The 16,228-nt window shown below is 45.5% G+C and overlaps 1 protein-coding gene across 6 annotated transcripts in view; it reads left to right on the top strand.

Annotated features, from left to right (window-relative positions):
- The window catches only part of DPF3 (double PHD fingers 3), a 259,412-nt gene that overhangs the window by 16,740 nt on the left and 226,444 nt on the right, over positions 1 to 16,228 (top strand). The gene's annotated exons all lie outside the window — the stretch shown is intronic.

Here is a 16,228-nt window from a genome sequence, read left to right as displayed (position 1 = left end):
AGTGTTGTTGGAAGAATTAAGTAAGTTAATGTATGTTAAGTGTTTAGCAGAGTTGGCACATCTTACCCTCTTACTAGATGTTCACAGGGAGCCTGTGTTTCTATCTGTAAGATGGAAAGGTGTACTAGCTGATTTTTCCCCACATTGTGGTCTTGAGGAAAATGACATGAAAAGTAAGAGAGGCTCTGACTTCCTTAGGAGCAAAAAGTTCTAGAACTCTATGACATTATTATTATTAATTTATTATTTACTCTTAGAAGAAATGTGCTAGGAGACTTTGGGAAAGATTTATCTATGGGATGTTTTGTCCAGGAGTTTAGATTATTTATTATTTTTTAAAAAATATTTTTATTCATTTATTCATGAGACACACAGAGAGAGGCAGAGACAGGCAGAGAGAGAAGCAGGCTCCCTGCAGCGACCCTGATGTGGGACGTGATCCCAGGACCCCAGGATCACGACCTGAGCTGAAGGCAGCTGCTCAACCGCTGAGCCACCTAGGCGTCTCAGGAATTTAAATTACTGCATGCTACTTAATCGGTGCTGAAATTGGGTCCTTCTGAGAAAGAACGAGAATTTCGCAGATGCAGAAGCACAGCACACAGCGGTGAACTGACTCCGAGGTGATTGAACTCCTGGCTCACGCTTCCCATCCACTGCTGCCTCCTCCAAGAGGGAGGAAAGTGCTTCCTTCCTGGATGAGCTTTGCCCTTTCCACGGCTGGAAGAGGGCTTGAAAGTGGTTCAGCCCCAAGTGGGTGGCGGTTGAGGGTTGGTCTGCGCGCTGCTGCGGGGGGTGGGCACCCTGCTGGTCCGTGGGCCTCCTGTGGCACCGGGTGTGTGTATACGTGTTCCTAGCACACGCTTTTGGTCGGCAGCGCTCTGTACTTGACAGGCTGGCATTCCACACTCCACATCTTCCAAACACCAGACCCCTATGTTATTTTTAACTGTCTAAAGTTTTTTCCACGTGGTGTAATTGATGGGACGCGGTAGCCTGGTCACAGAACCCAAACTTCAGCTCGTTTTGCAGCCCTTGAATGGGCATGCATCTGATGACCCAGCAGAAAAACCACCCTGTTTCCTGAATTGACTATTCTGAATCTCCCCACTCTCCCTACCCCCCAACTCATCTCTGGGGAAAAGAAGCATGCACGAAGATAACCTGAGCTCGCCTGTTTCTGTGGCTTGAGATAGGAGGGGGGAAGATGGGTTCTGCCTGCGACCTTCTCCGCCCTGCTCTTTCTGAGTCCTGCGACCGAGGCACAAAGCTCCGTTTCCAGAGAGATGACAGGAAGGGCACTGAGGAGCTTGGTCCTCAGTCTTCTCTGGCCTCTTTTGCAGCCCCCACATTCCCTGGGGGTAAGTCACATTCTCATCGTCCTCTGGAGACAGTCCTGGGCTGATTTTTTTTTTTTTTTTAAGAGAGCCTGAGATCTTGTGGTGTCTGGTGATCACTGTTCTTATGCTAATGGAGAAGATTCTCAGTGGCCCATGTCCAGGAGAAAGCGTACCATTTCACTCTGGCCTGTCATTGACATCATGAATTTCTCTAGCTTGTGCCTCATTTCTCTTTTTCATTCACAAGTCTCTCCAGATCATGGTGCACTTGGCATTTATCTTATACTAGTAGAACAAATATAATGTACCAGTTATTATGACCCTGGATATACAATGGCAAGCAAAACTGATTTGGATCCTATCTTTACAGAGCTTACAGTCCAGTTGGGGAGACAGACACTAATCATATAAGTATGTAAATAAAAGTTGGATCTGTGTTATGTTGGAAAGGCCAGGAGGATGTAAGAGAGTATAGCGGGGAACACTGTTCTGGTCTAGTGTGTTGAGGGAAAGTTTTCTTGAAGAGGCAACATTTTATCCCAGGCAGAGGAAAGGCACATGCAAAGGTCCTGTGTCATTTTGGAGGAATCAGGGAAGGCTGTTGGGGCTGGAGCACTAGAGAAGGAGGGAAAAAGGGGTTCATGATATGGTGAGAGAGGTCAGGAGGGACCAGAACACACAGGCCTTGATGGGAATTTTAGAGATGGCTACTTTTCCCTAAGAGCAGTGAGCAGTTGTAGAAGTTTTGAGTTAGGAAGTGGCTAGATCCAATCCACGTTCTGAAAATTTCCCGCTGGAAATACAGGGAGATTTTGTGATATGTTCTGGGAAGGGTGGGACAAGTGAGTTCTAAGGAGACTTTTCTGGGGCTGCTGGGCCTTTCCTTAGGCCCTCTGAACCAGAATCTTGGGGGTGAGGCTGTGTAGTCTGACTCTTATGCCTTCCAAAGCTTGAGAACCACCAACCCTCTAGCCTTGCACCTACAACGACAAATGTAACGATGCTTTAACTGTGTGTGTGTGTATGGGGTTTGTGTGGACCAAGTGCTTTCCAAGGCACAGATGGTCTTCTTTAGGCCTGGCAATAATGCATGTACTCAAGCAGACAAGGATCTGGTAACTGTAGTATCCTAGCTGACACAGTTACAAAGTGAGGTGGGAGGAAAAGGCTCAAAGCTGCATGGCTGCCCCTGAACACCCCACTGTGCCTTTCTTTCTTCAACACCTCTGTTCTCTAGTGTGCAAGGTGAAAAAGTAGTGAATCCTTACAATTTCCAGATGTAGTTCCTTTTAAAAAAGATTCAGTGCCTTTCTGGGGGTTCATGAAATCCATCCAGAAGGTGAGTATTTAGCTCATGAAAGGGTGGAATTAGGTGGGTTTATCATTGTTTTAACTTTTTTTTTAGTATGGAAGATAGTGAACTTGTGTGAAAGTAGACAAATAGTATAAAGAACCTCCATAAATCCATCACCCGAATTCAACAGTCATAAGGGGGATGGGAGGCGGGCATCTTTTCAATGGTTCAGACTTTGCCTTGTGATGCTCTCATTTTTATGTCCATTGAATGAAATGCCTGATAGGAGAATGGGCAGAAGGATCAGACAAGCTTTTAAAGTACCCCTACCAGCTAATGACCAGAGAGGGAAAAAAATCTCTTTTGACTCATTTGTCCCTTAACAGTACAACTCATAGGCATACCTAGTGCCTGAAACTGCAGATCTAGGGATTATCTTCGAGATCACTGGTGGTCTCTCGTACTGTCTAGACAGACAGCAGAGGCCTGGCAAGGTCTGGGATGGTGCTCAGGCCTCACACAGCTCGTAAAGGCATAGCACTAGGTTTGGGATCCAAGTCCTCCAGTGCTGCCTCCTTTACACACCACACCTTGGCATTTTTTTCTTCTCGTTTACTTTTTTACTTTTAAAATTTAGATTTAGTGAGCATGTAACATTATATAAATGTCAGGTGTACAACATAATGATTTGATATTTATATATATTGCAAAATGATCACCAAAATAAGTCTAATTAACATTATCACACATACTTAAAACTTTTTCTTGTGACAGAACTTTTTTTTTTTTTTAAGATTTTATTTATTTATCTACAAGAGACACAGAGAGATGCAGAGAGAGAGGCAGAGACACAAGCAGAGGGAGAAGCAGGCTTCATGCAGGGAGCCCGATACAGGACTCGAACCTGGGTCTCCAGGATCATGCCCTGGGATGAAGGCGGGGCTAAACCACTGAGCCACCTGGGGTGCCCCAAAACTTCTTTAAAAATATATTTTTAAGTTTTTTATTTATGTAAATAATCTTTACACCCCATGTGGGCCTTGAGCTCACTATCCTGAGATCAGTTGTTGCATGCTCTTCCGACTGAGCCAGCTTAGTAATTTTCAGATACACTGTTATTAATTATAGTCAACATGCTGTACCTTATGTCCCCAGGGCTTATTTATTTTATAACTGGAAGTTTGTACCTTTTAAACCCCTTCACTCATTTCACCCCTCCCCTACCCCCTGCCTCAGGCAACCACCAATCTATTCTCTCATTCCACATATAAGTGAGATCATATAGTATTTGTCTTTCTCTGTCTGACTTCACTTAGCATAATGCCCTTAAGGTCCATCCATGTTGCAAATGGCAGGATTTCCTTCTTTTTTATGGACGAAAAATATTCCATTGTATGTATTGTATATATTGTATTGTATATATATTTATATATATATATACACTTATGTACGTGTATATATATATATGCCACATTTTTGTTATCCATTCATTCATTGATAAACACTTAGATTGTTCTCATGTCTTGGCTATTGTAAAACACGCTGCAATGAACATGAGGATGCAGATATCCTTTTGAGTTAGTGTTTTCATTTACTTTGGATAAATACCCAGAAGTGGTATTGCTGGATCATAGGGTAGTTCTATTTTTAATTTTCTGAGGAACCTCCATGCTGTTTTCCACAGTGGCTGCACCAATTTACATTCCCACCAACAGTGTACAGGGGTTCCCTGTTCTCCACACCCTGGCCAACACTTGTTCACTCTTGTCTTTTTGATAATAGACATTCTAACAGGCATGAGGTGTTAGCTCATTGTGCTCCAGTGTTTGTTTTTGTTTTTGGCTCTGATGTTTTCCAGCATGAAGTTACGGGAGACAGAAGCCCCATGAAAAGCTGTCTAGAGTCCTGGTGGTTGAAAGACCAGTATTTGGCCACCTCAACCTTTGCTTCTTCCTTGTGAAAAAGACCTATAATATAGCCCAGTGGTCCCCCAGTCTGGTTAGAGAAGAATACTCCTGTAAGATGAGTGCTGGTGAAAGCGAGGTGGGCTGCAAGTGCATTCTCCCTTAGCTCTGCCTATCTTAAAAGTCTAGAAACTCTAAGGCAAAATATGACAAGATAATGGGAGCCATAGACCTTCAGGGAAGGAAGAAATTAGTTTCACTGGCCAGCTCCATGGAGGAGGCAGGGCTGAAGGGGGGCCTTGATGGATGGGCAGGAGTTAGGGAGCTGGGGAGAGAGAGGCCTTCCCTTTAAGAGGGAGACTCAATCTCTTAGCATGGCACGTCTGCCAGGAATTATTTAGATCTCCTGAAGTGGAAGGCTCTGTGCTTCACACTAGGGGGATACTAGGAAGCAGAGGATACAATTTCTGTTCCCCAGGAACTTTCTGTCTAGCTGAGGGACAAGATGTATGTTGAATATTAATATCAGTTGAAGACTCTAAGGCTCTAAGATGCAAGTTGACTTTTTTTTTTAAAGATTTTATTTATTTATTTGAAAGAGCCACAGAGAGAGAGGGAGAGAGAGAGAGAGAGAGAGAGAGAGAGAGAGAGACACCATGTGCATTAGCAGTGGGGAGGGGCAAAGGGAGAAGAAGAAGCAGACTCCCTGCTGAGCAGGGAGCCTGATGTGGGACTTGATTCCAGGACTCTGAGATCATGACCTGAGCTGAAGGCAGCCGCTTAACCCACTGAACCACCCAGGTGTCCGTAAGTTGACTTTTAAGATAAGCCTGAAGAAGAATGCACTGGAAACCACGAGATGAGTCGCAAAGCAGAATATAGATACAACATTCATGGCCATGGACCCAGTGTCTTTTGTCTTTTGTGTGTGTGGCCTGTGCACTGGTTGCTCCAATAACCACATCATTACACAGCAGCCTTTTATTTTTATTTGTTATTTTAAAAATGTTTTATGCATTTATTTTACAGAGAGAGAGAGAGAGAGAGAGCGAGAGCAGAAGCAAGGGTAGTGGGAAAGGGAGAAGCAGACTCCCTGCCAAGCAGGGAGCCCAGTATAGGACTCGATCCCAGGACCTTGGGATCACAACCTGAGCCGAAGGCAGACACTCAGCCACTGAGCCACCCAGGCATGCTAGTTCCAGCGACCATCTCTTAAACACCTATACTCTGCTTAGCTGTCCTGTGCTGTGTGCTTCATACATTAACTCATTCAATCCTCCTGGGAAGCAGATAATATTAACTATTTTATAAAGGGTTTAGGCAACTTTCCTAAAATGCTGAGGCACAGACCTGGGTCCGTTCGTGTCAACAAGGTTGGATTTAAAAAGGAACAGTGTGGATAGCAGGCAGACTGGGTAGCTGGGAGAGAGAAGGCTGAACCGGTAATGAAGCCCCTGGTTATAAACATCAGTGTGAAAACTTTGGTGCTGATCCTGAAGGTGCTGGGGAGTTATTTAAGATATGGGGTGACGGATGTTGAGGGCGATTAATTTGCAGGATGGCTTGAGTGGGGAGGCTATGGCAGGAACCCAGATTGAAGTGACTGGAGTCTATGGGGGTGTGTGTGTGTGGCGGTGGGAATGTGCCTGGTCAAAGCAAGTAATGAAAACCCTCACAGCCCATCAAACTTAATTAAAATCAAATAAGCACTCCAGCAAACCCATCTCGCATCAAGTAGGGGTAGAGATTCTAGATCACTCCTAGGGCATTAATGCTGGTTTCAATATTGCGGCAGGGACATAAAGCTTCATCAATATATCATATTTGTAAAATATGCGTATGCTCCTTATTGATGGGCTCCCTCACACATTTATGGTTTCGCCCTCGGTAAGGTCCTCAGTGCCCAGTCATAACCTCTTTTCTGAGCCTTTTTCATTTCTTCCCTTTAGCTCTTGTTCTAGGATTTTCCATTTACTTGAAAACCCACTCCATCCTCTCACTCTGAGCAGATGATTTCACCACAGACTTGTGTCAGAAAATCGAAATTATGAAGCAAGGAACTTCCTTGTCATTCCTGCCTTCCACTTCATCCTGGCAAAAGCCACTTCTTCAGAGAGGCCTCCCATGACTACCACACTTAATGGTGTCCTGCAACTGTTGCCCTGCATATTACCCTGGTATATATTTTTTTTCATAGTGCAGTCAAGCATTAGAGATGATGTATCTATTTGTTTACCTGTCTGTAGTCTACTTTTCTTCTTGGAATGTAAGTTTTGTGAGAGCACAGGCCTTGCCTGTCTTGGGCACTGCAATATCCATAGTTCCTAGTACATAGTAAGTGCCTGGGACATGCAAGGTGCTTAAAATAGAAACGAATGAGTCAATTCCCATGGCTTCAGCCAGTGCTCACAATTCGATCTGCTCTCCTCCTGACCATCCCATTGCCTACTCCATTTCTCCTGGGTGTTCACCTTCAAACTTATATCGTAAATAAATTCTTCTTCTTTCCCTAAAGCTGCTTATTCCCCTCGGGGTTCACTATTATTTAAGCAAAAATCTCAGGATCATCTTTGGCTCCTGTCTCTTTTTACCCCTCCCCCCCAACACCTAGTCCCTGAGTTCTGTTGATTTAACCTTGGCAATATCCCTGGACTCTGTCTCCTACTCCATTTATGTAGGCAACATTAGTGCTCACAGGGACATGGGCAGGAGTTTCCTAATTGACTTCTTAGCCGCAGTCTCTCCCCATGTCAGGCTATCCCTACTCACAGGGAGAGCTTTACACAGTTCAGCTCCTTTATACTATCAGTGGCTCCTAATGGTTATAGAATCCATCCATCCATCCATCCATCCATCCATCCATCCATCCACCCATCCATCCATACACCCATCTATCTACCTATCCATCTACCCCCATCCATCCACCACCCATCCACCCCCCTCATCCATCCACCCATCTATCTATCCATCCACCCATCCATCTACCCACCCATTCACCCATCCATCCATCCATCCATCCATCCATCCATCCATCCACCCATCCACCCATCCATCCATGGACCCACCCACCCACCCACCCATTCACCCATCCATCTATCCATCCACCCATCTATCTACCTATCCACCCATCTACCTATTATCCACCCCCCCCATCCATCCATCCATCCATCCATCCATCCATCCACCCCACCCATCAGCTATTTACTGAGTGCTAACCCTGTGCAGCTCTGTGTGAGGTGCTGGGATAGAGAACTGATAGCACAATCTTTGCTTTCATATCAATTTTCAATCTTGTAGACGGGGACAGATATAAATAGCCAAAAATCATTCAAGTGTTACAGGTGCTTTTGATTCATTCATCAAATATTTATTGAGCTCCCACTATGTGCCACATGCTGTAGGTGTTAGGGACACAGTAGTCAATAAAACAAAGTCCTTACCTTTGTGGAACTCACATTTTACTGGACAAATGCACAGGTATGAGTGCTATGGAGAGAAAAAGTGAGGTAAGGGGTAAATGTGTGTGGATTTGCCCCCTTGCAAGCTTTTTAGAGATGACTTCACAGAGAAGGTGACAATTGAGCAGAGACCTGCAGAACTGGAGGGAGTGGCACTTATAGCCGTCTGGGGGGAAAGAAAAGCATTTTAAGCAGAAGGAACAGTCAACACCCTGTACTGGTATCCTGAGCTGGAAGTGCACTTTGAGGAGTACGTAGCAGGACATGGTGGGATACAAAGGAGAGAAGGAATCTGTTCTAATTGGAGGGACAAGGAAACTCCTTAAAGGAGGCTGCCAAACTTCCTAGCCTGTTATTCACAATTCAGCCCATTCCACCATTGGCCCATGGACTCAGCTTGAATCAAGCCGGACTATGGACTTCCCACCTCCAGGCCTTTCCTTCTCTGATATTATCTGCCAGGATTTCCCCTCTGACCTCCATGCCTCTGCCTGATGACCCTCTTTCACCCTTCAAGGTCTCAGCCTCCTTTAGGCAGAACCATTGCCTGTGGCTCCTGTAGTGCTTTGTTCCTGCTAGCAGAGTATGTAGCACGGTGACTTCTGGTGAGCTGGTCTGTGCCAGTCACCTCCACCTGCCAGAGCTCCTCACAAGAAGGAACTGTCACCAGCACTCTGTGCTGTATGAGGCACACATTAGGTGGCTTTATGTACATACAAAACAAATTTCATTGGAAAACAACCCATTTTATTAACAGATCACTCTATATAGACATGTAGGCAGACATACATGCCCTTTTTCTACATATCAGTTGCCTTTTTTTTTTTAAAAGAGATTTTATTTATTCATGAGAGAGAGAGAGAGATAGAGATAGAGAGAGAGAGAGAGGCAGAGACACAGGCAGAGGGAGAAGCAGGCTCCATGTAGGGAGCCCGACGTGGGACTTGATCCTGGGTCCCCAGGATCAGGCCCTGGACTGAAGGCGGCGCTAAACCACTGAGCCACCCAGGCTGCCCTATCAGTTGCTCTTTTTTTTTTTTTTTTTTTTTTAATGTACTCTTTTCTTTCTTTTAGATTTTATTTATTTGACAGAGAGTGAGAGTGAGTGAGGGAGTGAGCATAAACAGGGTGAGTGGCAGGCAGAGGGAGAAGCAGATTCCCTGCTGAGCAGGGAGCCCGATATGGGGCTTGATCCCAGAACCTTGGAATCATGACCTGAGCTGAAGGCAGATGCTTACCTGACTGAGCCACTCAGGCGCCCAACTTTTTTTTTTTTTTTTGAGTCCTGCAGTTGCTAATGAAAGCAACAGGGTCATGAAATTAATTTGTCACTTTGGTACCAGCTTCACTCAGCTGACTCATGGCCTGGGTTGGGATTTTTAAACATGTGTTTCTCATCTATGTGCTAATTTCTCTTTTCTTGGTCATTTCTCTTCCCTTCAAATTTGTGAGTGGTGACTACTTTCAGGTCTGGTGGCATCTGAACTCCTCCTGTATCCTCCAAAGAGATGCTTTTCAACTTTGGGCTGAGAAGGGGACAGGTGGCCCCTGACTTGGGAAGGGTGGGAGGGAGTAAAAAGGAAATGAGATTTCCTTCCCTCTTGAAATGCATTAGACATTCTCAAAATGTTTGAGAAAGGCCTGAGATATATACATGTATTTAGCTATGGACTGAATCATGTTTTTCAGAGGATTCTGTGATCTTCTCCCACCCCCATGATGGACAGATAAGAATATTTCCAGGTGTCCTGAGATTAATTTATCAATTCAAATATTTATGGAACACCCACCACTATTTTGGGTGAGGGACATAAATCAGTGAAGAAAATGGGTGAAATCCTTGCCTTCCTATAGCTTACATTCTAGTGGGGCAGACAGATGATGACCTAAGTAAATAAATAAATGAAATGGTAATAAATGTATGAATGCAACTAAAGCAGGGAGTGGAGATAGGGAGTGATGGGGGAGGACAGTTTAAAATAAGGTGGCCAGGGATCCCTGGGTGGCGTAGCGGTTTAGCGCCTGCCTTTGGCCCAGGGCGCGATCCTGGAGACCCGGGATCGAATCCCACGTCGGGCTCCCGGTGCATGGGGCCTGCTTCTCCCTCTGCCTGTGTCTCTGCCTCTCTCTCTCTCTCTGTGTGACTATCATAAATAAATAAAATAAAAAAAATAAAAAAAAAATAAGGTGGCCATGGATGACCTCACTTAAAGGTGTCATTTGAGGGTCATCTGAGAGAAGCAGATTCAAGTCAGAGGGGACAGCAAGTGCCAAAGTCCTGAGGTAGAAGCATGCTGATGTTTTGAAGAGTAGCAATAAGGCCAGTGTGGCTAGAGGAGGGTGAAAGAGAGGGAGAGTGGTAGGAGTACTTTGGCTTATCTTTAGCACTGGGAACCGACTGGAGGATTTTTTACAGTGTCACCTCAATGCAGTGTCACCCTGAGTTGAGAGTATATGGAGGAAAGCAGGAAACAAATAGGGAGATGAGTACAGAGGCAGAGGGTGAGAGCAGAGTGGTAATTGTAAAGACTGTGAGAAGTGGCTAGATTTTGAATACATTTCATAGATAGGGACAACAGTATTTGCAAAGGAGTTGGAAGTGGGGTCTGAGAACAAGAGAGGCATCATAGGTGACAACAGGGTTTTTGGCTCAAGCAAGTAGAAGAATCAGATTGTTAAGATGGTGAGGACAGTGGAGGCAACAGTTGTCTGTGGGGTCAGCTTTGCCCTTGGTAGGCTTGAGATGGTGATCTGACATCTAGTTGGAAATGTCCAATAGACTGGGGCATTGTTGAACCTCCACCCCGGAGGAGATTAGGAAACATTCCAATGGGTTTTGTTGGGACATGGATGGCAAACTGGTTGATCCAAAGGCACTATCTATCTCTGGGCATGTGCCATTGAACTATCTGGGGCATGTGCTATTGAACTTAAAAAAAAAAAAATCACTTAAAAAAGCAAACTGAGATTCAATTCAAGAAATGCTTACCAGCATCAACTATATGCCAGGCATTGTGGTAGGTGCTGAGGATATAACATAACACAAGAGTATAACACAAGGACTGAAATGGGAGCTTAGAGGCAATGGAGAAAAGTGTGCAAAGCATGCATTTTTATTAGAACAATGGTAAATCCACAGTTAATATGAGAATAGACCCTATATCTTGATAAATAAATTAAAACCTTTACTGATGACACCCTATTAGTATGATAAAGCAAGAGAATTTGAAAATGTGCTTTTCCAAATGGAATTTTTTTTTGCTGAGAAATTTGATTTGGAAGTCCTTGTGAGCACGTGCAGGTAGAAATGAGTGCTGAACAATGCTCAATGTTTTCCTGTGACCAGGCATTTACCGAGGAGGCCCATGGTTATAGAGATTGTATTCCCTGGCAGGGAATTTTGTTTTGAAAAACTGCTACAATCATGCATGCTATGAAAGTTTTACTTAGCTTAACCTCAAAAATGGATGAGAAAAATTCTGATATGAATATGACACCTGTGGGCCTGGAACATTCCAGCCTGGCTGCCCTATTGTCTGCCACCATTTATGTACCCAGTGATCTTCATTGTTTCTGTCTTTGTGTCCCATGAACTGGGGAATTGGATTGGAGTAGGGAGTTGGGTGGCATTTTCTCCCTTGGCGTCAGATCATGTCTTTCCTTATTTTGGACAAGATACCAGGTGATTCAGGAAATGTCTTGGAAAATATATCTCTGACCCTAAGTCTTGGAGGGCTGGGGAGATGACATCTATAGTAGCTCCTTGTCTAGCATGTCTATGAGCGTGACAATTTTATCTTGTTCACTATCCATCCCCAGTACATGACTCAGTGCCTGGCACAAAGTAGGTGATTGACAAGTATTTGTTGAATGAATAAATGGAAGGGGCCTCCCACCCCCACCTCCTACCGGTCAAGCTGTTCTGTCTCTACAGCAAACAGAGTCTGAGAGTAGCTGACTTTGAACAGAGGTGTGTGGGAGTATTGCTCAGGCCCATACCCTCTGTCCCCTGGGCAAGGGTAAGGTCAGATAGACCTGGGCACCAGAATATACCAATAGATGGTTGGTTCTAGAAGGTTTGGGGGAATGGTGTGGGGTGGAAGGAAGCCATGGAGGACAGATGAAGTTAAACTGTGACCATCAAACGAAGAGTTAGCTAAAGACGGTGAAATGCTCAGGCAAAAGAGTTTGCCAGTTGGGGACTTAGTTTAGCTTTTGGGAAATCCCCTACCCTCCCACACCAAGAGCTATATTGAAATAAATCCCAGACATCATTTATTTTATCTGTGAAAACATTAGGATATATATGTAAAAGTAAGGATTCTTTTAAAAAACATAGTTGTCTGAGTTAATAATTTCTTGATGTTATAAAATATCCAGTTAGTGATGAAATACCTGTCTGTATACATACATACACACACACATATATACATATACACATATATACATAAACATACATATATATTATTGTTCTAGCAGGATTTGAAAAATGACTTCACTGGTTTTATGGAAATGTGTGTTTGTTACTAAAAATTCCGGCAACACAAAAAAGTAAAAAGTTGAGAGCAAAAATGGAGAAACTCATTAGATGAACTTCCTTTTAGATACCTCTCCATGCATATGTTCACATAGGAGAACAGATAGAAGTATAAATACTGTCAGAAATAGAAGTATAAATACTGTCAGAAATACTTTTTTATATTAAAAAATTGCTAAGTATTATTTTAAAGATTTTATTTATTTATTTTAGAGAGAGAGAACATATGAGCGGGGGGAAGGAATAGAAGGGAAGAAGAAGGAGGGGAAAGAGTCTCAAGCAGACTGTGCTGAGCGCAGAGCTGGACATGGGGCTTGATCCCAGGACCCTGAGATCATGACCTGAGCTGAAATCAAGAGGTGGTTGCTCAACTGATGGAGCCACCTAGGCATCTCACTACGTATTATTTTAGAGCTGAAAGGGCACCTAAGGCTTATGTATAAGGCAGGGCTGGACTGCAGAGCCCTGGAGGGCCTGGCCATGCCTCAGTTGTGTTTAGACACCCGCCTCCCCCGTCCTCGAGCCTGGTACCAGGTGGGCCATTACTGTGGTTTGAACAGAAGGGGGTCCTTAAGAAATCACTCAGCAGTGCCGTGGAATCGGACGGCCCACCAGTTGAAATCGCCTGCTGAGATCCGACAGGTCGGGAGGGCACAGGTGGGGCTCGGAGTCCTGGCTCCTCGCTCCTTCCCCCAGCCTGGGACTGAGCGGTGTAGCAGCGTGGCGCAGGCCACTGGCGTGGAGTCAGACACCCCTGGGCTTGATTCTGCTCTGAATCTTTCCCATGACTTAGCAGCAGGGTGGCGTCCCTTTTACCTGCAGAGCAGACCTACCTCAGAGGGCTGGTGTGAAGAGTCAATGAGATAATGCTTGCAAAGCTTCGGGCAGAGTTCCTAGCCTGCAGCAGGTGCCACGTCAACGTTGACTGTGATTGTTACCCTTCTGTGTAGTAACAGCGGCAGCGGGAGTAACAGGATCATTCCTGGAAATGTCAACTGGAACTCAGAACGTGCAACCCTCCCTCTCTTCCCTTCCGCCTCCACTCAGGTCCTGCAGAGGGAACCCAGTTTATAACTGTGACTCTTGCTTTATTCCTGCCATTGGGAAGAAAAGATTCTTGGGTGTGGGAATCCTCTGCCTGGGTTGCGTCAGCTTCTGGCTGGCCGTTTACCTTTCGAGGTCAAGGTTCATGTGTCTTCTGTCTATACGTAGTTCAGCGACGCTGCCTTAACCAGAGCTTTGCAAATAATTATTCTAAGCTCTTCAAATAGAAACCCCGGGCAAAGGGCTGGGTGCAAGACGTCTGGCCTTGGGTCTGCTGACTTAGCAGCTCTTCCAAAGCCCTCCTCCAGGCCCTGGGTCCATCAGGTCACTAATGGAATCTGCTGGAAGCAAATTAACTCATGAAAAAAAGGGGCTCACAAATCACTCCGACTGCTGGTGTCTGCCCCAGAACGGCTGGCACTTCGCCGTCCACTCATAAGTCTTCACCCCACATTTCATACCTCTCTTGGGGAGCCCTGCTTTCTCTTGCGTGGTTACTGAGAGGCACAGGCTGCCTCGGAATCTCAGCCCCTGACAGCAGAGCTGTGGCCTGGGCACCTGTGAAGGCCATCTGGGCAGCCTGACATGCCCTCCTGTGTGGGAGGCCTGTGAGCTGGCTCCGTGTATTTTTCGCACTTCTGGGTTTGGGTTGGCTTAACCATTTGCTCCAAGTTGAGCCTGGGGACTGGGGGGCAGGTATGAGAGATAACAGCTGTGCTCCTAAGCCCGGGCATGGTCTCTTCTTCCCTGGTCAAATGTGTGCTCTTTTATTTATTTATTTTAAAGATTTTATTTTATTATTGATTCATGAGAGACACACAGAGAGAGAGAGAGAGAGACAAAGGCAGAGACACAGGCCAAGGGAGAAGTAGGCTCCATGCAGGGAGCCCGATGTGGGACTAGATCCCGGATCTCCAGGATCACACCCCAGGCTGAAGGCGGCGCTAAACCCCTGAGCCACCGGGGCTGCCCTGTGTGCTCTGCTCTTTTAAAAATATCATCCCCTGTGGTGTGGGGGTCCATGCTCCACAGGGATCTGCCCAATCCCCCTACGTTTCCCTCCTAGCCACCTGCAGAGTTTGGGGGCCTTCAGAAAGCAGGCTGGAAATGCTTGCTGCCAATGATGGGAATTCTGTGACCTTCTTCATCTTTCCTCACCTCTCTTGGCTTCCCTAAAATTGCCTCATGGATTCCTGAGAAAATGAGGGTGCTCTGGTGTGTGTGTCTGTTTGTGTGTGTGTGTGTTGTGTGTGTGTGTTCTGCTATGTGTAATAGGAGTGATAGGAGAAGAGGGAAAGAAGCTCTCCGCCTGCCTCAGAGATGGGGGAGCCCAGCGGGGAGGGTTTTGTGGGGCTGGGAACCACCAGCGGCACCCTCTGGCGCCCGCAGAAGAGAATGTGAGTAACGGAATGGGGGGTGTGGTGGTAACTGATGACGTGTCTGGGGTGGAAGGAGCATAGACATCCTCTCCCTATGCCATCAGTGGAGAAAGTTAAAAAAGGAGTCGTGCCATGCCTGAAGCCGTCACACTGAGACAAGCTATGTGAAGACCCAAAGAATAGGCCAGGCCATAGAAGACACTCATTACACACTTGTTTCTGTCTTTCTGTTCAATTCACTCAGCTCTTTGATAGCAGTGGGTGATCTAGATTCTACGACGTAAGTTACCTGACATTCCCTGCCTAATAATAGAAACTATACCTGAGTCCAGGTATCCTGATTTAGGGCTGCTGCTGATCATTCACGTCTTAAACCATTAAAAACCCCTGAGGTATGAAGTCCCTGCAAACAGCACCCAGGGGCTCACTCCTTGGTGCTATCTTCTCTCCTCACCCAGGGACCGAGGGTGGCACCTGTTTGCTTTGAACCACATTTACCCATGGGCTAGATAGAGTGACTCCTTTGCACTCCCCACCCATGCCTTGGCCTGCAGGACTCTGAGAATGTCTTAGTTAAAAGGCTCCTTGTGAACTAAACTGTGTAGAAGCAAGATGATCCCAAGGAGAAGGTTCTGGGCTGATATGGAGGAGGCCTGAGTTTTGTGTCTCCCAGGTGGCCAAGTCTTGTAGGCACAACCTAGAGAGGTCTTCAGTATCACTGGAACACACTTCAGTGTGTTGAACTGAACTATGCTTCTTCTACAAACCATGCTGCCTTGGTCAGGTCGCCAGTGTGGGCCTCAGTTGCTTCTTCTGTAAAATTGAGTTAATGATAATAGTGACCTGTATGTAATCTCACCAGGAAGGATGATGAGGAAATGGCATGTGTGAAATCTCTTTAGAGGAGATGTGTGATGAGGAAATGGCATGTGTGAAATCTCTTTAGAAAGAAGGCAAAGGGTGGGCTCAGTTCTTACTTTCAGCATCTGTATTATTATTATTATTTTTGGTCATGGCAAATAAACCATTTGAAGTGGATTTCCTTCATCTCACAGATAAAGAGGTAGAGAGATATAAGTATACATCGTCTTTGCTTCATAAGTCAGCGTGATCATCACTGGCGAGTCAGTACTGGAGCTGGGCAGAGGCTGGGCCCCGGGCCTCCCAGGTTGGTCTCCCCACCCCTCCTGCCAGTTACTTTTTTCATATTCCATATCAAAGTCTCAATCGTTCTTTCAAGTCCTATGTAGCCTGGGCTCTGATCATCCGGGG

This window comes from Canis lupus, chromosome 9 (genome assembly GCF_048164855.1).
Source record: "Canis lupus baileyi chromosome 9, mCanLup2.hap1, whole genome shotgun sequence".
Classification (NCBI taxonomy): domain Eukaryota; kingdom Metazoa; phylum Chordata; class Mammalia; order Carnivora; family Canidae; genus Canis; species Canis lupus.
The sequence above is the reverse complement of the archived record's forward strand: the minus strand, read 5'-3'. Positions and strand labels throughout refer to the sequence as shown.